We start from the raw sequence: 21491 nt of genomic DNA, 5'->3' as shown, positions 1-21491 counted from the left end.
ACACAGATAAATTAGGAATTTTTAAAGATTGGGAGAAGTACAGTACCTAGTAATAGGCAGAAAAAAGAAAAAATATTTCACTTTGACAGCAGAAATAGATCATTTGGTGTCAAAGCAAATGAGACAGACTGAACAATAGAGTAAATATTAACAGAACAAATGAAAACCATGCTTTTTGTGAGATAGTTGTAAAAATGGAATTATTTGCAACCTGTACTTCTTCACACAGACCTTAAAAGCCCAATGAGATACACACAGTGAGGACAGATACACCAGTTTGAGGAAACTTTTTTTTTTCCTGAACATGTGATCGCAGTTCAACCATGTTCAGAACACATGTGCCCTAAACCATCCATGTTAAGGCTGAGGACAGTGCAAAAACTGTGGAACTACTTCATTAAGTGGCTGAAGCAATGGAGATTGTTGCATAAGAATTGTCTGTGGAGGGCAGAGAAATTTGGTTAGCAGGCTTTTGCACCGCTGGTCATCTACTTCCCTCACTTTCTCATTAAGATAGGGCAATTGTGGCAGGACTGTTCACATTACTGACATCAAAAACCTATCAAACTTCTTTGAGCTAAAAATGGACACATTCATCCCCCAAGCTTCATGGGATCACAGTCTCACATCTTGTGCATCTCTTGCCTCATGCCTGACTAAAAAGGCTCATAGTTGAAAATAGTGTAAGGCAAGAATTTTCTGTGAGATTTCCTGCTAGTCCTGAGTTCTACAAGGTTGAAGATATTGCAGTTTCTTCTTTCACCTCTTGTTTCTGTTAAAGTGGGAAGTTCATAGACACAAAAGCAAAAAGCAAAAAAAAATAATTAAAACTTAAAAAATTTCTTAAAAGAATTTTAGAAAAAAATTCTAAGAGAAAAACTTATCTTTAGTCTGGGTTTAATTTTTAATGAAGATTAGGGATTACTCTAAAGTTTTTTTGAAAGTTTTATTTACTTTATAAGAATCTCAAACTATCATAATCATGAAAATGAAAATTAACGAGTGGTTTCATGTATCAGTCTAAACAAAAGATGCAACTAGTCTGAGACTCAAGACCTTGTTTCAATCCTCAGCCCAACCACAGGCTTCCTGTGTGACCTATATACGCCAGTCTAATCTATCTGATGTTAGTTTCTTGGCTGTGTAATTAAGCTAGTATTTCTCTGCCTCAAAGGCATCCTATGATGATAAAATGAATAATTATTTGCTTTTGTGTTAGCATAGTAAAAGAAATTAAGAAGACTCCAAAAGTGGGAGTAAGTGTTTCACAGTTTAATGCAGTATAAAATAGAATATAAGATGCTGAAAATGGAAGGATTTCTGATACAAGTGATTTCAAGATTATTCTTAAAAAAAAAAAAAAAGGAAAGAAAACCCCAGCAACCTGTTAACAAGCTGATAATTATATAAACCACTAACACAGAGACCAGGAAAGTTGTAAATGCAATATTACTTTCCTCTGCTAGGTTAACTCCAGAATTAACCTGTACTAATTTTAACAGTGAACAGTGTTACTTATTCAAATACCCTTGCCTTTTGTAACTTGTTTTTCTAACATACAATGTAATCAAAGACTAGTGCTAAAAGCTTTAAATCAGAATCAGCAACCTAGTAAATGGCACATGGCTGCAAGGTTTTATAATCCTTCCTAAATGCAGTTGCAACTTGAAAAATGGAAGCATCATCTCTTTAGGAGATGTCAGGCACAAATATCAAGCAAATACAATTAAAAATGAAGTGAGCTTTTCTATGGTCTGTTTCAGTATGGACATAGCTTCCTGTGAACTAAAAGATCATTAAAGTTATTTAACTGCATTTAATTATGCAGAAACAGTTATGATTTCTGCAAATTCACACAACTGTTAGTATCTAAGTTTTTATAAGAATCATTAGAACAGCAAAAGAGTGCAATTCAAAGCTATACAGTTAATGCAAGTATTCATAAGAAATAACTAAAAATATTTTGGGAAAGCAAGGCAGGAATCAGTCAATAACAGTGTGCTGTCTAGATACAGCAAACAAGACAGCCTATCTACAAATACATTTAACACTTCATATCATTGTAGCAGGTCAGTGAAAAAGGGCTTCGCTCCAGCAATCTGACTACATACCTAGCTGGCAGAAGGGTATCACAGGCTGGGGGATTCTGCAATGATAGATGTTCTTAGCATTACTGCTGACACAGGCTGACTTGCCCAGTCAAGCTTTTAGTATTTCATGTGTGTCTCTTCATGTTTCATTACATAACAGTTTCTTTTACACATCTCACCTCTGATAGCACTGTCATTATGGAAACATTTCTTTGGTAACAGAAAACCACAAGGTCCTCCTGAGTCAAAGGTCAAATGCAGTCAATTCATTGCAAAAAATCCCAACAACCCATCAAAAAATCTCAGCTGCAAGTTATTCCTTCACTCCAAGGAGTTTTATATTTTCCCTGTCTTTCGAAACAACCCACAAGTGATAATGAAATGCTTAAAGCAATATGAGAGAGAATCAAGTTTCATCTACCTGGACTGTCTGGCAGCATAGTGTGTAACAATAAATGAGTGTTCTTAAGTCACAGCATTTCACAGGAAATGAGGCAGAACTTGTGTATTTTAACAGCTTTTTACAACTAGTAACCACTAGCAAATTTATTTTACTTTCTCAGAGAAGACCAGTGAACGTCTTTAATTTAAACTAAAGGGCCATTCAGCCTTGAAGACAAAAAGCACTTCTGCTTAGCACCTGAGTAATAGATGGAATATGTACAGGTGAATCAAGAGGACTGGAATCAAAGATAGTTTGTCTTTGGCTGGTCTGAAAGGTCTGACTCATTTTGAGTTCTGTGATCATTTATTATGCAGAAAAGAAAGGTTAGCTTTCTGCAGTGCAAACACAGTGGTGGTCTGCAGCTCATGATGAATAGATTTACCAGGTCTGCTCTGAATTGCATGACATAGAGTTTTCCAACAGGCTCTGACACCTGATGTATGTTTAAACTTCCTAGCACAGAAAGGCCTGAATATCTACCTGCATGTACTTTTTCTGAAAGTTATTATACGCAAAATATATTCTTAGGTGGCATATTATTTGAAACAATGTTAAAACACAGAAATATTTTTAATTGGTAATTTCATGTCAGATAAAGATTTATTTCCCTACCAGCATTCTGACTTCGGTATAACACAGGGGTTTGTTTTGGTCCTAAAACAACAGTTTCTGTATTTTTAAGTTCCATGCTATACAATGTTTATACAAGACTTGATTTACATTTGTATAATAACAGAAAATTGAAAGACATCAATGACTTTTTTTTTATACTCAAATCAGTGCAACTATTGAAGCATTTATCTGCACAGCCTGGTGATAAATAGCAGAAATGCTATTATTATTCCTGAACTTGGGAGTTACATGTCAAACTACGCATTTCAAAAGTCACAAAGTCCTAATTAAAATCAAAGTATTCACTGGAGGAATATTACAAACCCAAGAAAATTCCCTGGCAACACTTAACAGTTGTCACATTGATAGTCACACTGTTCTTCTTTTTGCAGATAAAAACTAATTTTACCACTGCACTGGAAGCCCATACCTTCTTTTAGTTTTAAAGAGCCTGCAGTTTGAGTAGTTTTAAGTGTTAGTACATAGGCAAAAAAATTACTAAAAGCAATATTAAAATATTATCATTAATCAAATATTTAGAATTATCAATTAGCAAAAGCCAAACCAATCTTTGATCTGTAAGGGAAAGGATCAAAATACTATGCAACTGTTCAACTGTGTTAAAATACATAAATCCACGATTACATGAAACAGAACATAATTTTCAGTGCTTCTTCATTAACTGTGCTTCCTCTGAAATTCAGTTTAAATGTGTAGGATTGTCTAACTTTTTAAATAATGTGGTTTAGTTGATTAGCCTGATAACTACACAAAGTCCAGCATACACAGTAAATGTGAATCCACTAAAAAGACAAAAGAAAGAACAACAAAATGCCTTTTCATTCAGCTCCTAATAAATCAATGACAGTAAACTCTACGTGGAACTAAGCAAAATGTTTATTACTTTCCATGGTGTTCTAGAAACATCTAATATGCAAAAGAATGTATACACTGAGCATTCATAATTGCTGAGATAAGTTGATTTTTTAAAATAAGTTATATCACTCATCATTATCTGAACTTTAATCTAAAAATTCTTTCAACAAAAATCCACATTCAAATATTCTTACAGTTGTACTGAAGCTTATTTGTCACGACCCTCATTCCAAAATTTTGTAGAGCACAGAAAATGTCCTCCACTCTGCTTTATAAAGCATAATTTCCTTCACTCAGTCCTCCCTTATTACACTGTCAGTTCATGTATCTATGATTCTTCCAGTTCTTTCCATTCTTCATGACAGGGAAGAGGACATCTTCAGTCTTAGTGGAAAAGAGTGTGTTGTCACTCACTCAATACTGCTATCACCAGCACATGACTGAAAAACAGTTTCCTTCAGAAGTAAAACCAGGTAGATAGAATAGTTATAATTCAGATAAATTCTTCCACATAGGTGCCAGTTAGTGAGAACAACTCTTGGACAGATTAAGGATTGTATCTGTAGAAAAATCTAAGAATTATAATATTAGACATTTTAAATATAGGAGTCTATACATTGAACATCAGACAGAAATCATTACTCAAACTAACAGACATAGGGAATTCTCTTATAGAATCAAGATGTAATGAAATTATACAGTTGGAGAGCCTGGGTATTTTCCAAAACTTTTCACAAGACAAACTCAGTCTGAGGGTGAAAAGACTCAGGTGAAGACCACACTTCCCTTATACAAGGGAAGAGGCCCATAAACTAAGATTACCTGATCCACTAGGATGCTATTAAACTTCCCTAGCTTTGTTTTTCTTAAGGTGTGGTGAAAAGCAAACAATGTATAAAATATTCTGCCTCTATGAAGAATAAGAGAACTTAAGCCTATCATAGAATATTCTGAGTTGGAAGGGACCCACAAGGATCATCGAGTCCAGCTCCTGGCCCTGCACAGCACAGTCCCAAGATTCACACCATGTGCCTGAGACACACCATGTGCATGAGAGTATGTTGTGGGTTTGGATTAACTGATACACTGCTGTATCTGAAACCTACATACACAGAAGTCTTCTAGTTACTTATTTTTTAACATTATTTGTTAGATTTTCTTCAGAACTGGTTGGATAACAACAAGATAATTTCCCTGACTATATCTCAGTTCATATATTTTAATGATCCAGGACAGGCAAAACAGTTTTGGATTCTATGTTTTTCTGACAAAATTAATGAGGGGAAATGTTTTTAATAAGCATCTCCCTTTTTGTCCTAGTCAATTCTCTGTCAGAACAAGTACACTGAGTTCCTCATATTTTGAGACAAAGAAGATGAAAGGGGACCAGCAAACTGCATATTTCTGACATACTGATATTTTTTTTTTCTGGATTAAACACAAATACAAATGTGCAAACTCTCAAGGAAGACAAAATCACAGCTTGATCTTTAAGTACACAGTTGGTATTAGGATCCTTTAGTTAATTTTTTTTCAACTTCTAAAAACCTTCAACTTTTGGAGTCAGTGTCAGTTTTGATTGAAAAATATACAGAGACTCCAACTTTAGCTAATAAAATTGATAAAGAACTGGAAAGGTTCGCAATTCGCACTTATTACAAGTAAGAGCAACCTACAAGTTGTAGTTAAGATGAAAGCTTAAGTTTTAGATGAATTTAAAGAATGGCTTTGAGTGTACACAATTCATAATTTCAAAACCAATTCAGTATTTAGATAACTAGCTGTTGCAGTTGAGAGTGTAAGATTCTGAATGGGAAGTGAGGTTAAAGACAACCCTTCTTCCACTGATCTGATATCACGGAAGAAACAAATCAACTTTTTATTAAATAATGGCACCACCTTTCCAGTTCTTCCATTTCCAGCCATTGGGGTTAGACATCTTCAGATATTTTTTTTTCATATTTTTTTTGTTAATTTGAAATTCAAAAGAAATAGTCTTCCAAAGAGAAGACAGAGCTATTCAAATTACATGTCAACTGTTATTTTCAGTTTCAGTAAAAGACTAATTTTTATAACACTTGCTTAGAAAGTTGATCCCTGAATCCTTTCTCTAAATATTGCTTAAAATTCTGGTATATTCATTTAAAATTTTCAGTTCAAGTGAATATTCTTAAAGGAAAAATTAGTTCAAGAAAATCATATTTATAAAATAATCAAAGAGCATCCATGTGTTGATGATCATAAGAAAAGATAAATACAGAAAATTTTTCCAGGGGAAAAAAAAAAAGAAGAAAAAAGAGACACTGTATGAAGTCCCAGATTGGTCATACATTTTGGTACTGGTCAATAAACTAGACCACCATATATAAACAAAACATTCCATTCAGCATTATGTCAACCTTTAACAAAAAGATCATCAATCAACTGCAAATGCATGTTCTATGCACCTGTAAAATCTGATGGACATTCTTTCAAGTTTTTATTTCAACACTGTGCCTGTCAGAATTACCCCCCACTATAAACTTATTATTAATGTTGGGAGAAGTTTTCCAAATGTCACCAAAATGAATTAGTATCACACTGAGCCCAAGACTTGAGAGAGTCACCATGTGCATTTATGTATTTTCCCTCCCATAATACTGACAAATTTATATCTTTTCCACGTCTGTTCCAGGTCTGGCAAAACTGCACAGTATGTGTCTCATTTATTTTATTAAAACCTGGTGACAAACAAAGAAACTTAGACAAAATTTGTTGAAAAATTATTAGCAACCATGCTCACCCATTAGATGCTCTAAATTAAAAACACAGTTAACTGAAAGGTTTTTACTAATAGTATGACAAAGTGAGGTAAAATACCTATTGGATTACACATAGTTTCTAATGTGCTGTAGGAACTTCTCTATGTTTCACATGTACATATAGGATGATGTGTTTCACAATAAAGGAGTCTTCTTCATAGAGGTTGAAGAGGCAAGAAGATCAAAAACCTGGAAACCAAACCCAGACAAAATAAGACTAGAAATAAAATACTTCTTAACAGTGATGTTTGTTAGCCTTTAGAACAATTTCCTAAGTGCTGGTGAATTCCCTGTCACTAGGATATATGTTTTAAAAAAAGAAACAAAATTATACAAGGGAAGATATGCAGTAGTTGTTTCATCAAAGAACTCTACCACAAAATAGTGCTTTCCTAATTTGTAATCCTTTAATTTATATTGTTTACTGCTTATGAACTTCATGTTCAGAGAGAGCTATAACGTGACAAATAGCAACATGCTATCGCCTATTTAGTTACTAATGGTTAACAAGGCTACCAAATTTCAAGGTGGAACAGGCAATGTTGTTTAAAAGAAAAAAGAATATTTTCAATTTACACCTCAACTTCAAACATCATATATATGCACACAAATTATTTTGAGAGCTATTCTCTTGAATTCAATCTGCCTACTACATAAATAAAGGGAAGTACAGGACTTAATCACTAAGTATTTTACAATACTCTTGGTCTATTCATCTGTCTTCCAAAACCAAAAACTGCACTTCTCATCTTCCTCTCCACGTATACAGCATAAAAAAAATGCATTCTCCAAGTGCAACAATGAAGTATGTCTGATTTCCTGTAATCTAGCTAGATTTTCTATTCATGTTTTCCTTTATATCACTAATTCAATAATCTACTCTGACACACTTTAGTCATTTACAATTTCTTTAGTCCTCACTTTGCAACATAAAAGGTCTTCATTACTGAGCAAGCAGAATCCTGAACAAATGAATGGAAACTCAGGTCAGAGTTCTACTAATTTTATTTAAATGTTTATTAAAAAGACAGTAAAAGTCATTAAAGGTCATAACATGAACATGAGACCTTCATGCAGACTTCATTCGAGCAAAACTCCACCTTCTATAGACTTGAATAACAGTTTGTCTGAAGAAAACCTCACCACAGTTTTGTTTCAACCATAGGTTTTATGGTTTGTCCTGAAGTAAAGAATAGTCACTTACTGGTAGTAAGGACACAGACAATAAATGGAAACATTACATAAACATTAAAAAAGAAAAGACTTCAGCAAAGCAAGTTTTATGTGTGGTTTAGGAATTCTTTGCTGGACCCTGGAACTGTTTCACTTGGACTAAGTGTTAGATTTCTCTCTACAGCTATGTGAATCCTGCAGGGTTCAATTCACAAAATGAACCCCTGCAGTTTGATTCAGAAAAGACACAATATTTCTTTGTTCACTTACAGATTCAGGAATTTGGTCATCTCTTGAATTGTTAGCAAATTTACATTGAAATATTAATCCCTTTAATCACTAATGAATGAAGGCTAGGCAGCCCAAGATTCCTTCTGTATGTGTACAAGGATGGTAATTCACAGAGCTCCAAAGACTTTGAGTCTCCAGAGGATCTGACTGTAAGCAGGAGGATTAGGAGAGTTTTCCTGCTCTCATTTTACTCCAGGGAATTAAAAAAAGACCAAAGAGCTTCTGAATCTGGAAAGTAAGGTGACAAATGCTAAGGAGACACTAAATCAAGCCATTCAAAAAAGGCCAGTAACAGGGAAATCAACAAATGGTAACTTGGATCACTCCACTCAAGAAGTAAGACTTTGAATTACGTTCTGAAGAAGCTGGGAATTAACAACTAATGTGAAGTCCTGTAGACTCATACAGTTAGTCTTTAAAGAAAAAATAATCATTACAGCATTTCAGGATGAATGGAAATGGTTGGCTAGAAAAAGAATGTTGCAGTTCAGTCACAGTGTAAATGGTCACAACCTTCATAAACACAGAGTAAGATTCTTAAAAGCATCAGATCTGAATTAAGCTGAATTTTGTATTTGACACAAATAATTCATGCATCTCTTACATGCTTCCCACTTCAGTTCTTTGTTCTGACCTGCATCTTGATTTTTCTTTATTCAGTCAACAAAAACCTCAAAAAATATCTCCAGTCCATAAAGTTAGTTCTTTTTACTTGGCTTAGCTGCAAGTGTAGCCATCTGTGGCTATCGAACACTGTATTAAAAACGTACAGAATTTATACCTTGCATTTGTGCCTCCTTGCAGCCTCTAGAAGCATCAAATTAGACTGGAGGTATTAGGTTACACTAGCAAATCATTTGTTCACCAACTCTACAGCTAAGCTATCATTTATATTAGTAGAGTTCTATATCATGTTACTCACATGCTGTGTTGGATTCTAGCATTTCTACAAAAATGGCTGAGAAATTACTGTAAGCAGTCGAAACTCATCACGTTGCATTGAAAGGGCTGGTGTTAATCCAAGGGTGAATCATCTTAAATCCTCTCCCTGGTGTGAAAGGCCTATATGATTGTTGATGAGGCATGATACTGCAGAAGCAGGGGGAATGTGAAGATTTCTGAGAAATCTTCTGCCTGTGAAAATCTTGATGAGGTTGGGAAGAAAGTTGTGAATAGCAATGAACAGGAAAGTTGAAGAAGGTCCTAACAATTAAAAAATCAAAATGTCTGCGGAAAGATGCTCCACCTTCTTTTCATTAGGGAAGAAAAAACAAGGGTTCCCAACACGAAGATTTTCTTACTCTATCAAAGGTTTTAATTCAAGGGATGGGACTCCTATTAAATTTTTAAAACTTGTTTTCTTTTCAGTAGTGAAAACTTTCCACTTCAGTAGCTCATTCAACCAGTAATCTTCAGATCAAATTATTATATTGTGATTTCTGGGAGCCTGCTTTTGAAACCTACTTGTACTCTGAATGTTTTGCAGAACATGGTAATAAAAACAAATCATGAACTTTGACTGTGAAACTAATGTTACATCTAGTATTTGCTGTGACTCAAGAGAAAGCAAGGTCTATGTTCCATACTGTTGCAGATTAGCTTCTCTGTCCAAAGAAAGGCAATGAAGATGGTGAAGAGCCTTGAGGGGAAGCCATGTGAGGAGTGGCTGAGGGGAGACCTCATTGCAGTCTACAACTTCCTTATGAGAGGAAGAGGAGGAACAGACACTGATCTCTTCTCTCTGGTGAGCAGTGATAGGACCTGAGGGAATGCTGTGAAGTTGTGTCAGGTGAGGTTTAGGTTGGATATTAGAAAAAGGTCTTCAACCAGAGGGTGGTTGGGCACTGGAACAGGCTCCCCAGGGAAGTGGTCACAGCAGCAAGCGTGACAGAGTTCAAGAGGCATTTGGATGATACCCTCAGGCATGCAGTGTGACTCTTGGGGACAGACATGTGCAGAGGCAGGAATTGGACTGGATGAACCTTATGGGTCCCTTCCAACTTGGCAGATTCTGTGATAGGAAAGGGTAAGAGGGAAGGATGGAGATCTTCAGATGGAAAGGGGATGAGGAGAAAAATTTTACTGCTGAAGGCCCAGAAGCCTGGGAGCACCACTGAAAAAATTCACCATCTGCACTGTCAAAGTAAAGTTCATTGAATTATTCCTTCTGTCTTATATTTCTATTCTTCTTCCTTATTTCACACTTTTGTTCAATGTGTTGGAACTATAATAGCTTTTGTGTACTCACACTGTATAAAATCATCACATATCCTTTATTTCTATGTGCCTGACTGACATTTAATATGGTAATGTGCATCAAGGCAGCCCAAACCCTTTGAGGCACTGAGAACACTGATAAGAGTAAAAACTAAGTGTTAATTTATGAGCTGTTCTCTCTGCTTAATATGAAAGGGGAAATGCTTTTAATCAGTATTCTACAAGCTGAAAACTAATCTCCCTGTATAAGATGTTAGAATGAGGTAATATACAGCCAAGAAAAGCTTCATTTAAGAGCAGAATCAGTAGTTTGAATGTCTGATAAAAATCTTTAAGAAGATAGCTCATTAGAAGTAGTTTTCCTAATCAGAAAGGAATGTTGTATTAAATCATCATATTTTCAGAGTTTCTGGAAGCATATGTGTTGCAGATTTTCTACTAATTTGGAAGGCAGCAAGCCTCTATGAATAGGAAAGCATACAAACCACATCTGGGAATACAGAAGTAGTCCTGTGGATGCTTCCATGGAGCATGAATGCTGGCATGAAGCCAGCTTTAGGATGGAGTTTAGGTGTTAGATCTAAAAATTATTCAGCACGTGTGGCCACAAAACCAGTATTCTTTAAAAAGATTACATTTTATTAATTATATATATTGGTGCTGCAAATCTATAGATCTGGCCAAAATTCTGCTTTTCTTGTCTCTTGAGCGTGAAAGATGAATACAAAAAATGTGTAGAGTTGCTATTTCTGCTCTGACATGATAGCAGGGAAAGAAATAAAGCTGTTGGGTGAAAAAGAGAGAATATATCTCTTAAAAGCACTTTTATATAGGAAATGCATCTCTGATTTTGTAGTAATGATATATAGATGGTTGTATTATGTCACCAGAAAAAGGAGCATTTTTTTGGTCCACTAATTGAGCTTTCCATGTCACAAACTATCTGGATTTCCTTCCAATTTAAGCATCATTTGAGCTTCTTGAATTTCAATGCATTTTTTAAGGAATGAGTGCAATAACTCCAAACCACTGATAGACTCTGCTCTTTACATTCAGTTATATACAGGCTTAGTCTCCATCTGCACGCACTAGAATAAAGGCAGTGAACTTGCTGAGATCTGTGCATGAAATAAGGTTGAGGACAGTGTCACTCCTCTTCTTCATCAGTATAACCTGACTACAGTGTAGGCTAATTCAGGTTGTTAAAACATATGATCACAAGAACAGCTGCATTGGGTCAGATTAAAACTCCATCTAGGCCCAATACCCAACAGCAGATGTCTGACAGGTTAAGAACAGAGTGACCAGAGTGCTACTTTTCCCCCCCAATAGACTTCAGTGATTTACAGCTGAGGGATTCCCTACACCAGAGGTGGTTCCTTCTGTATTTCATATTCCTCAGTATTTCTTTACAAACCTAAAAATCTGACTCGTTCATATGTCCTGTGTATGAATACTGCTTCACAGTGAGCCTTGCCAACATGCCCAGAAACTTGCCAAGTTCTAACATATCTTTATAGAGGTAAAGGGGAACTGCATATGGTCTTCAGAATATGGTAACACAACAGCTGCACAGAGAAACATAAATTTCATGCTTTGTTTTGTTCTCTGCTCCCTTGCAAATAATTACTACATTAGATTGGTTTTCTTTTGATGCATACTAAGCTAATGTTTTTGCAGAATTATTATTTCTATTGATCTCTTTTGCTAAAGGATTATAATACTAATATTTCTACTTCTATTTAGAAGTAAGTATTCTAAGCCCAAGATCTAACTACTGATGATAAGAGATGTCTCAAGCTCAGTCTTTTCATATGTAAAGCTAGGATTTCCCCACCTGTCCTGCCAATAATTTACAGTAATCAACACTGATTTTATCTGACATTTTACCACAAAGCCATGAAATGGACTTTGTAAACTCCATTTGCAGTTCTCTATAGTTGGCCCTTGTTTTAATTTCTTTCTGTAACAGTATCACTGACAGACAGTCACCTCATTATTCCTCCCTTTTTTTGAGAAGTCTCACTGGTGATCTTCATTTACTGTGAAAATTGACCATTCGCTCTTAACTTATGTTTCCTTTTGTTCAGCTATTTATCCACTACATATTTTTTTTCCCTTATTTTCTAGCAGTTTCCTAAACAACCTTTGATGAGGACCCTTACGAAAAGTCTCTTAAAATTCCAACTATATTACATTCTTTGTACGCACCTTTGGCTCCCTCCGAACTCCCATAATTTGACTTCCCTTTGCAATGGCCATTTTGATTCTGCCTTGGGGGTTTGGACTAGGGAATTGGATTTTGGGGTTCTCAAACCATGACAAATGGCCATTTTGATTCTGCCCATCTTCATACTAGTTCCAGACTTGATTCTAATTCCTGCTGTTATGCATAGCATAGACACCAAATTCCTTCACCTGTAGTCCCCTGGATATTTCCTGAAATAATTTTAAAAAAGTGTCAGGAAAAAGTCATCTTACAAACTAACGGAATAATGTTGCTCTGATTTTGCTCCCTGAATAGATCACCATGGAACCCTGCAGGTCCCCTCACTGTCAGTCATATGAACTCTACAGCTAAAGAACAAATAAAATACCTAAAGAAGAGAAAGGAATAATACCTTCTTTTCCCATAACAGTTTCCTGCTTGCCAGATGAGGCACAATTTTATATACATTTTTTAAGTAAGTTGGCTAATTTTCAGCAAAGATCATTTGGGGACACACAGGCACATTTGCCATGTAGCAAGTCTGTGCAACGGAGACCTCCAGGAAACCGTAAAAGTATCTCAAAGCAGAATAACTGAATGCAAAACACATTTTAGTCTACACCTCAGCTCTATCTGCAAAACCACTTTTAGGGGTTGAGATAGATGCTACCGAGGTGGACTTTCATAACAGTCACTATTACTCACAGTAAATGTAAATTGAGTCATTAAGTTCTCTTAAGTAAGTAGGCAGGTGAAATAAAATCAGTCTTCACCCTAGACACCAGCATATATAAACAAACATGGGCAGAGATGTTTGGTTTTGTGCGTTTGCCCACCAACTAAAGAAACTGCAAGAAGCCCAAGAAAAACTCATGAAGAAAGCAACAAAGTAGTAGTGCTGAACACAAAAGGATGTTTTTTGATCCTTTTTAGGGGTTTTAGATTTAGCAGTTTCTGTTCTCACTGGTGCAGCTGTCCAAAGAGATGTATTAACAAAAGTGAGGAGAAAAGGGGAAGACAGAAGACCGTTTTTCTTCCTGTCAATTATGTGTTGGAAAAATACATGGAGAAGCTGAAGGAATGATACTGATAAACAGCAAAGATACCATACATGGACTGGAGGGAGGGGGGAAAAACCATATGTCCAAATTCTGTACCTGGAACAACCCCAGAAATGGATAGAAAGAATATCATGTTTGTCCATATGCCACTAATTCTATAAAAAGAAGAGTCAATGTAGCTTTCATAGAGGGAACTTAAATTTCACAAGGCTACTACATCAAATAACACTAGTCAGCAAGTAAATAAGAGTAAACTGATTGATAGAGATGGGGTGCAGGAAGCCCATAATGTGATAACCAGAAGCAGGGGAACGAGACTGGAAGAAATACTCCTAACCATTTACTCATGGTTGTTGTCAGAGGGAGATCACTGGACATTTGCTCCAAGCCAGTGCATGCGTTCCTATCTCGTCCTATTCTCACCCTATTCTCACTTAATTTATTGAAGCTGAACAGTTCTGAAGCTTCCAACCCTCTGCTAGATCCGTTTAGGATTGGCAAAAGAGTGAAAAATTATGAAGGGGAGCGAACAAAAGGCAACACACAGCGAGAATATATGAGCATCCTTTCTTCACATTCCTAAACCATTCCAGCAAAAGCTTCTGCTGAAGACGTGGCCACAGTTTTTATCTTGAACCTTTCAGAATGTAAAAAGGCATTTTTCATTGTCTTCAAGCATATTTGGATTTAATGATAAAAATCCCATTGAAAGCATTTTTCTCTTTTAGCAATATGTTCTGTTTCCTGTGATACAGTGAAAATTAAAGATCCCAAACTCACACAATTACAATGTCTTCACTGATACATCAATATTTACATTTCCCTATTATAAGTATGAAAGAGAAGATAAGTATCTTAACTAGGGTCATCAAGTAGTTTGGCTCATAAGAACTATTATCTTAGCTGATTTTGTGTAGATCTTTGCTAGTTTCATATATTTTTGAGAAGCATTTATCTTACTAAAAAACATTATCATTAAAAAGCAAGGAATTTACCCTACCCTACACTGAAGTGCATGCTGACTTAATAGATATTAGGATACACAGACTTTTATATATGAATACTATGAAAATCAAAACTGTTGACTTATTACACTAAGAAGTTAAGTTTCAAACTCTAATCACACCAAAAGTTTGGAAAAATGAATTTCATTTCAATTCTGAGCTCTGCAGCTTGAACATATTTGTAGTAAAAATGTATTGTTGTTTTCAATTGTAAGTGGAGATTTAGAAGATAAATAGGACCATCTCCAAATAATTGCATTCAAGTACCTATCACAGATGAAAATAAATTCCTTCTAGCATCATGTGGGGAAAACACTTAATTTAGAGAGATCCATAACAGCACTTAAACAGAAGTATAGTCAGTGTCTTGAAAGCAACTGGATCTGGGTAAGAAGTTGCAGGGAAAACCTCTGTGGCACAGGAAGTCCTTTCACTTTTCAGAACGTCATCCATCATGCTGGGGAAATGGCAGGAAAGTAACCTACTACTACTTAATAGGCTTCTGCATAGCAAGTTGCTTTGAAGCAGCAGCTGCCTACAGTAAATTTCACTGACCCTTAGAGCCTTTCTCCAAGTTTTCCAACTGTTTTGTCTCCTGAGTTACAACTCAGTGTTAGGTCCAAGTCACCAGCACCTGACAAAACTTAGAAGCTCCAACAATGTGAGAATGTAAAGCTTTCAGGGATGTTGTCTTTTCCATACAGCACCAACAGAGAGACCTGATGCCCTTACATTTACTAATAGAGAAACTTCTCCTGTTCTGAAACAGGAACTATTTCAGAGGATGGTATCACACAACACACATGTGCACCATTACTGGATGCAAGATGAACAAAATGTTAGATTCCTGGCACTGTAATGCAGGAATTAGCACTCTAATGTGCTAATAATAACAAGCCCTATACCTTATTCAATAAACCTTAAACATGATAACAAGCCCTTTACCTTATTCAATAAACCTTAAACATATAACTGTAAATCTGCTGTTTGCACCAAAGTGGTGAAAATATATATTAACATGTAATTATAGAGAATGGCAGGGTACAACATTCTTACAGCATCCTACAGGATGCCTTAAAAGCCTTATTTAAGCCTTAAAATACTTATTTACTCATTCCTTGTTCCAATGCCTGTGAACTCAGTGCCAGCAAATTACTTGTTCTGCTTGACTTCCTCCTTAAACCATTCCTCCTCACCAGATTTCTTGAAACTGAAGACATTATAGCACTCTCCTTCAAGCAAATCCTATCATTGTCTCCTCCTGTCCTTGTTGACACCAGATGTCACCTTTCTTCTTGCCTCTCCTTATCTGTTTTCTTTGGATTGCCTTCCTCCTCTTACTTTTCCTAATGCTGCTCATATGTTCCCTTCCTCTTTTGTCTTCTCCTCCCAATACCAATCTGCTATGGATTCTGTGTATGTCATAATACTACTATATATAAGCACATAACTTTCACAGTGGCACAGTTCATCCTTCTAGAATGAACAAATCACAAAAAAAAAAGGAGAAATTAATGATTTTTAAGTAGGTCCATTTCTTTTCTATAAATTTTGCAAACCAGGATATTAGTAACTTTTCCCATTTTCCTGTACCTCTGATTTCTTATTAGTTTTCCAAATGGACTAGTTCAAGAATAAAAGTTTCATTTAGCTTCAACAGTGGTGAGTAATCTAGCCTGATATAAATGCTTGGCATGCTTATGTTAGTGTTGGAGCTACAGCTATTCCGTTAATATTCAAGGTTAGGTTGTGTTAAGCACTAAAAATAGAAACATGAAACACTATGGCAAGATCAGCACTTCTCCTTTACACTTGCACATATGAAATGGAATGTAAATGTCCTCTTGGTTACTCACATGAATAAAACATGGTAGGGGTCACATAATGGCAGAAAGAATATTCATTGCAACATCATCTGTCCCCAAGTCACAGGTGGGAGTAGCAGAAGAATTACTTACCTTTCTTGGAAATTGGCTTGGGTAATTAGAAAACTAATATAAAGTTAAATTAAAATTGCTACCAGTATAGAGTAGATACAAACATGACCAAAAAAGAAAAATTTGTGATGTGAAATAAAAATCATTACCTCATGTATTTGTGAGACTAGTCATATCAATGTCATGGTACATAAACTCTGAAACTACCAGAAGATGTCCATTTGTACTAGGTATGGTGGCAGGAGTTAATCTGACTGCAAAAAAAGTATCTTCTAGTGCTTATTTGGTTGATTTAGGAAATGCATTTTGAACTGAAGTAATGCTTCCAGAGGCATATAATTTGAAAATTATTGTAACAGGCTTGTTACTTAGATCAACTAATCATTGAATACTTAATTCGCTTTCAATGGCCACTGACACCAAGTTCAAAAGTTTTATTTACAACAAAAGGGTAGGAAGAAGATCCACAACTTCACAGAACCATGAGCAGAAGAACGTGTGTCATCACAGTCAAAGTTTGAGCTATGGATCTTTAAATTTCCTTTCTAATCAAAGAATCAGAAAGAGAATTCTTAAGGAAAATAATTGAAGAAGAATGGTCTCCACTTGGGAAAAGAGAGAATGTATGAACTCAGATGAGATGGCTTTCCATAATGAAACAATCCTAATTTGGAAGAAAAGGATTAATTTTAGAAATCAAATTTGAAATCACATTCAAGGGGTGAAGAGCTATTAAGTAGCTCATGCAGTTCTTGGCAAGCACAATTTGAGTAAAAAGGCTAGTTTTAAATGACAATGCTAGGAGACTGAATAGCACTCAATCAAATCTTTGGCTCCTTCAGCTAAAACACTTCAGAGAAATCATAAGCAGAAGCTAGCCAGACACTGGCAAGTAAAAATGCATGTTATATTACTTCTCTGTCTCATAACTTTGATTCCAATTTTTAAGTTGAAAATATAATCCCATCTTTTGTTGAAATCCTTGCTGTTATTTCTTTTCTTTATCTTTTTAAACATGTCTAGCTAGAGTGAAATGAGGTGAATCGGACATATGGAGATTCTAGGGATAAGCCAAATCCAAACCCTCCAGTATTACTGAAATTTAGTGCAATATGGGAACCTCAGGAATTACAATTGCTTCTCATCAAGCTGAAAATGGCATTTTGAAGACTGGTCCAAGAGTCAGATCTTGCTTGTAGCTGGCAGAAATAAGTTAATTCCCTTTTGGCGAGGATCAAAGAACAACATAGCCTACAATTTTTGGCTAAAAGCCTTTTGTCACAGCAGCTCTGAAAACTACCATAATATAAATAATAAACTATGTTATTGTAAATCTTTGAGCCAGTGTGATATCTTTAGCTCCATCACTACTTCAGTCTTTCTGATTTTCTGACCAGGGTAGTTTAATTGCCTCTTCTGATGCAAGTCTGGAGTGAATCCACACAAATTCTCTTTCTTGTTCCAGGTATGACATTACCAACAAGGGAGAAATGCAAAGCCACGAGCAAAATAATTTCTTTAGTGGCAAACGCTAGATCATTGTTTAAAAGTAAACAAACAAAATGCCAATTTAAGTGCACCGATAATTCCTCTCACATCAGTCCTTAGGCCATGCCCTCTGGTGGATACAGTAACCACAACTTTTTTCCTATGCTACCAATAGGAAAAAGCCATAGAATAGCTCTCTGCAAAGGCCATTTCAGTACTGCCAGACAGTAGCTAAATATTTGAGAATAGGTTGCAAGATCTCTTTGCCCAACAAAAATGAAAGATCCTAAGATATAAAAACTGTATAGTGAAGGCTGTTATCAGATTTGAAATTAGATTTTTAACTGATTGAGTCAATTAATTTTGCTAGTATGGACCTATTTTTGATAGTATCAAATAAAAAGGAATTTAGCTAAATTACCATATTTCTGAAGAGTTCTTCTAGAGTAATTTTTACAGGGATAATGCAAGTTTCTTTTCTTGATATAAATGTATCACAGTGATAAAACAGGAATATATGTGTTGGAAACGGGGTTCAGATAAAAATTTAATACAATGACCAAAAAGGGCCTAAAATTTTCCTTAAAAATTTCAAATTTCATTCATACTTAAGTGAAAAAATTTTCTGAATGTCAAAATTTATGTAAAAAGGAAGAATCCTAATTAGAAACCAAGAAATTGCCTTGAGAAATAAAGCTTGTTTATAAAAAATCAGCAAAGAAGATATATATAAAGTTCCCAACTCACTATATGCAGAGGTTGAAACACAGAAAAATCAAAAGTGAAGAATGGGATGAGCCTTCTATTTCTCTATAATTTGCATATGAATAAAGAGAATTGATAACAATATTATGGCACTAATTATAAACTTCCACGAGAGTAGGAAAGAAAAAAAACAACAAACATGACACCTAGTAGGAGTTAGGGTCATATAAAGAAAAAAAGCTGAAATAGAAAGTTTCAGAGTAAACATCTGCAAGTAGTGCTACTGTTGAGAGAAAAGGGAGAAGCAAATGCTCATGTGCACCATTACCATGTAGCCTGAAACTTAAAGCAACACAACTGGCACAAGATTTTTCTTGTAAGATCAAAAGGAAGCAGCAATGCCATCTGCTGTTTGCTTTGGAAAATTGTTAGAGCAGATGTTCTCATGTGTGGACCCTCCATTCCTTCTACTAAGAAACCACTTGAAAAATAACCATGAAATAACATGGGGAAAACATCTGCATGGAATACAGAAGACCACCAGTAGTGAAGCACAGGAAAGCAAAGAAAGGAGGAGAGAAAGGGCTGGAGCAATTCAAGCACGTCTAAAACTAGGTCAGAGACAGGCACCCCGTTGTGTGGCATAACCTCCATATGTATACATATGTATAACCACTCACTGGTTGTCTTTTCCTTTCATTACTCAGCAGGAGGAAGCCAGATTTCTCACCCATTGCACCTATGTCAGGCAAGACACTGTGTGTGTAGTAAGCCAAACACATCAATGAATATGCTAAAGAACCTGTACGGCAAGGCACAAGAATGACTTACTCCTTCCTCTCTCTTTCTACAGGCTTATATCCCACCTAGCACAAAAAACCCCATAGTAGTGCAGTTATCATTACGAGTAGAGAAATTATGTGTTTTCCACATTTCTCACACTGCTCTTACTTCAAGTCTGTGAAATCTTCATCAATTTATATGGTACCTTGTATGTATTCAATCTTTCAAAAAGTACAGTACAATCATAGTCACCGAGACGTTATGGTACCATCCAAATGCTACAGGAGACAGACAGAAAGGAGATAGAAGGTGCACTGAACGTCTTATGTGTATCCTGGGAGTCTCAAACATGGCAAATTTACCAGTCCTACAATACTTTTAGAGGTATTGCACAATATATTACCAACAATGAGACTAACTTAAAAATATATATAATATCAAAAGACATTTTAGATAGTTGAGAAATTGAACACTTAGTTTGCCTGAATGTTAAGAAGTGTTCATGGCAGAACAGTTTCAAAGGACTGATGTATTTGCACAGCATGTGATTTTAGTGAAGAAATTATACACTATGACAAAGTTCTACAAAAAGCAAGAGAGTAGATGATAACCATCATTGCAAAAAGTCTGAAGAAACAAACTACATAAAAAAGTGAATTTTTCATGTCAGTGGAGATGCCCAGGGAATCATTCATTTCTCTTGACCTTAAGATCTCACATTTTAGAAGTTTATTAAAAAAGTTAATAGCACTATATTACATAGATATTCTATGTACAGGCATAGAACTTGACATTTCAAGTTGACCTGGAAATTGTGCTGTATCATTTCTTTGCAGACAGCAGCCTAGAAAGGAAAATGTTTTTTTGGTGTCTCGGTCTCATCTCATAACATGCTTGCCAATGTATATATGAATAGACCTATTTCTTTCCTGGAACTGTGGAGGACCAGGGTGGACACACCAGTGTACAGCCCTACCACCTGTTCACTATAATTTTAGAGAAGAGATAACAATTTGTTAATCTTCATTCGTAGCAAACTGCTGAGTCATGATCTGTACAATGTAATAACTTATTCCTGACTAACCTGGAATGATTGAAGAACACATTCAGTCTTTCTAAGATTGATGAGCTAAGCAGATTTCAACTTTTGGAGTAGGTAACGTTAAAGTTTGGATGGAAATGTAGCATGCACAGAGACACTTCCAGAAATAATCAAGAGAAGTTTACTCAACATTTTCAGAGATAAGGAGTCTTCCTGCCAATCCAATTCTTACCGTGCACCACTGATGGATCCCTTAAGTTATTACAGTGACAGTGTAGATATAGTCGCATTTAAAACAAAGACTTCCTTCATTTTTTAATTTGAAATGGCAGCCATCAGGATTGCCTGATTTCACCATCAATGTAGTCAGTCATTTAACTATTCTTCCCCTTGAACAGGATTGGGAAGCTCTGGTCATCTTACACTGCAGACCTACCAGCCTGTTTCATGGCATGCCCTTTAAGATTCCAAAAATACACTGTTGCCTCCCTGGGGCAAAGTCAAACATTGGATGTGAGGACATGCCACAAGGAGGATTGGGTTAGGTCTATTTCTTTTTTTTCTTTTTCTAGATTGAACTTCTCTTTCTAACAAGCCCTGGGAGCCTTCTAGTGCAAGTCAGCAAAACTTTTGCTTGTCTCCACTGCATTGGATAAAATACCAAGTACAGAAGGTACCACATATTATGCCAAGAAAGAGATAAATCCTAAAGAGACTGAAGGACCTGCAAGCTGAATGCTTCCATTCCAAAGAGATT

The 21491-nt window shown here is 35.8% G+C and overlaps 1 protein-coding gene across 5 annotated transcripts in view; it reads right to left on the bottom strand.

The window, feature by feature from the left end:
- The window catches only part of SLC25A21 (solute carrier family 25 member 21), a 249933-nt gene that overhangs the window by 138513 nt on the left and 89929 nt on the right, over positions 1-21491 (bottom strand). The window lies entirely within an intron of this gene.

The sequence above is a fragment of the Corapipo altera genome, unplaced genomic scaffold, assembly GCF_003945725.1.
Source record: "Corapipo altera isolate COAL_440 unplaced genomic scaffold, ASM394572v1 23, whole genome shotgun sequence".
Lineage (NCBI taxonomy): Eukaryota > Metazoa > Chordata > Aves > Passeriformes > Pipridae > Corapipo > Corapipo altera.
Note: the sequence above shows the minus strand (reverse complement) of the source record. Positions and strands in the feature narration are given on the sequence as shown.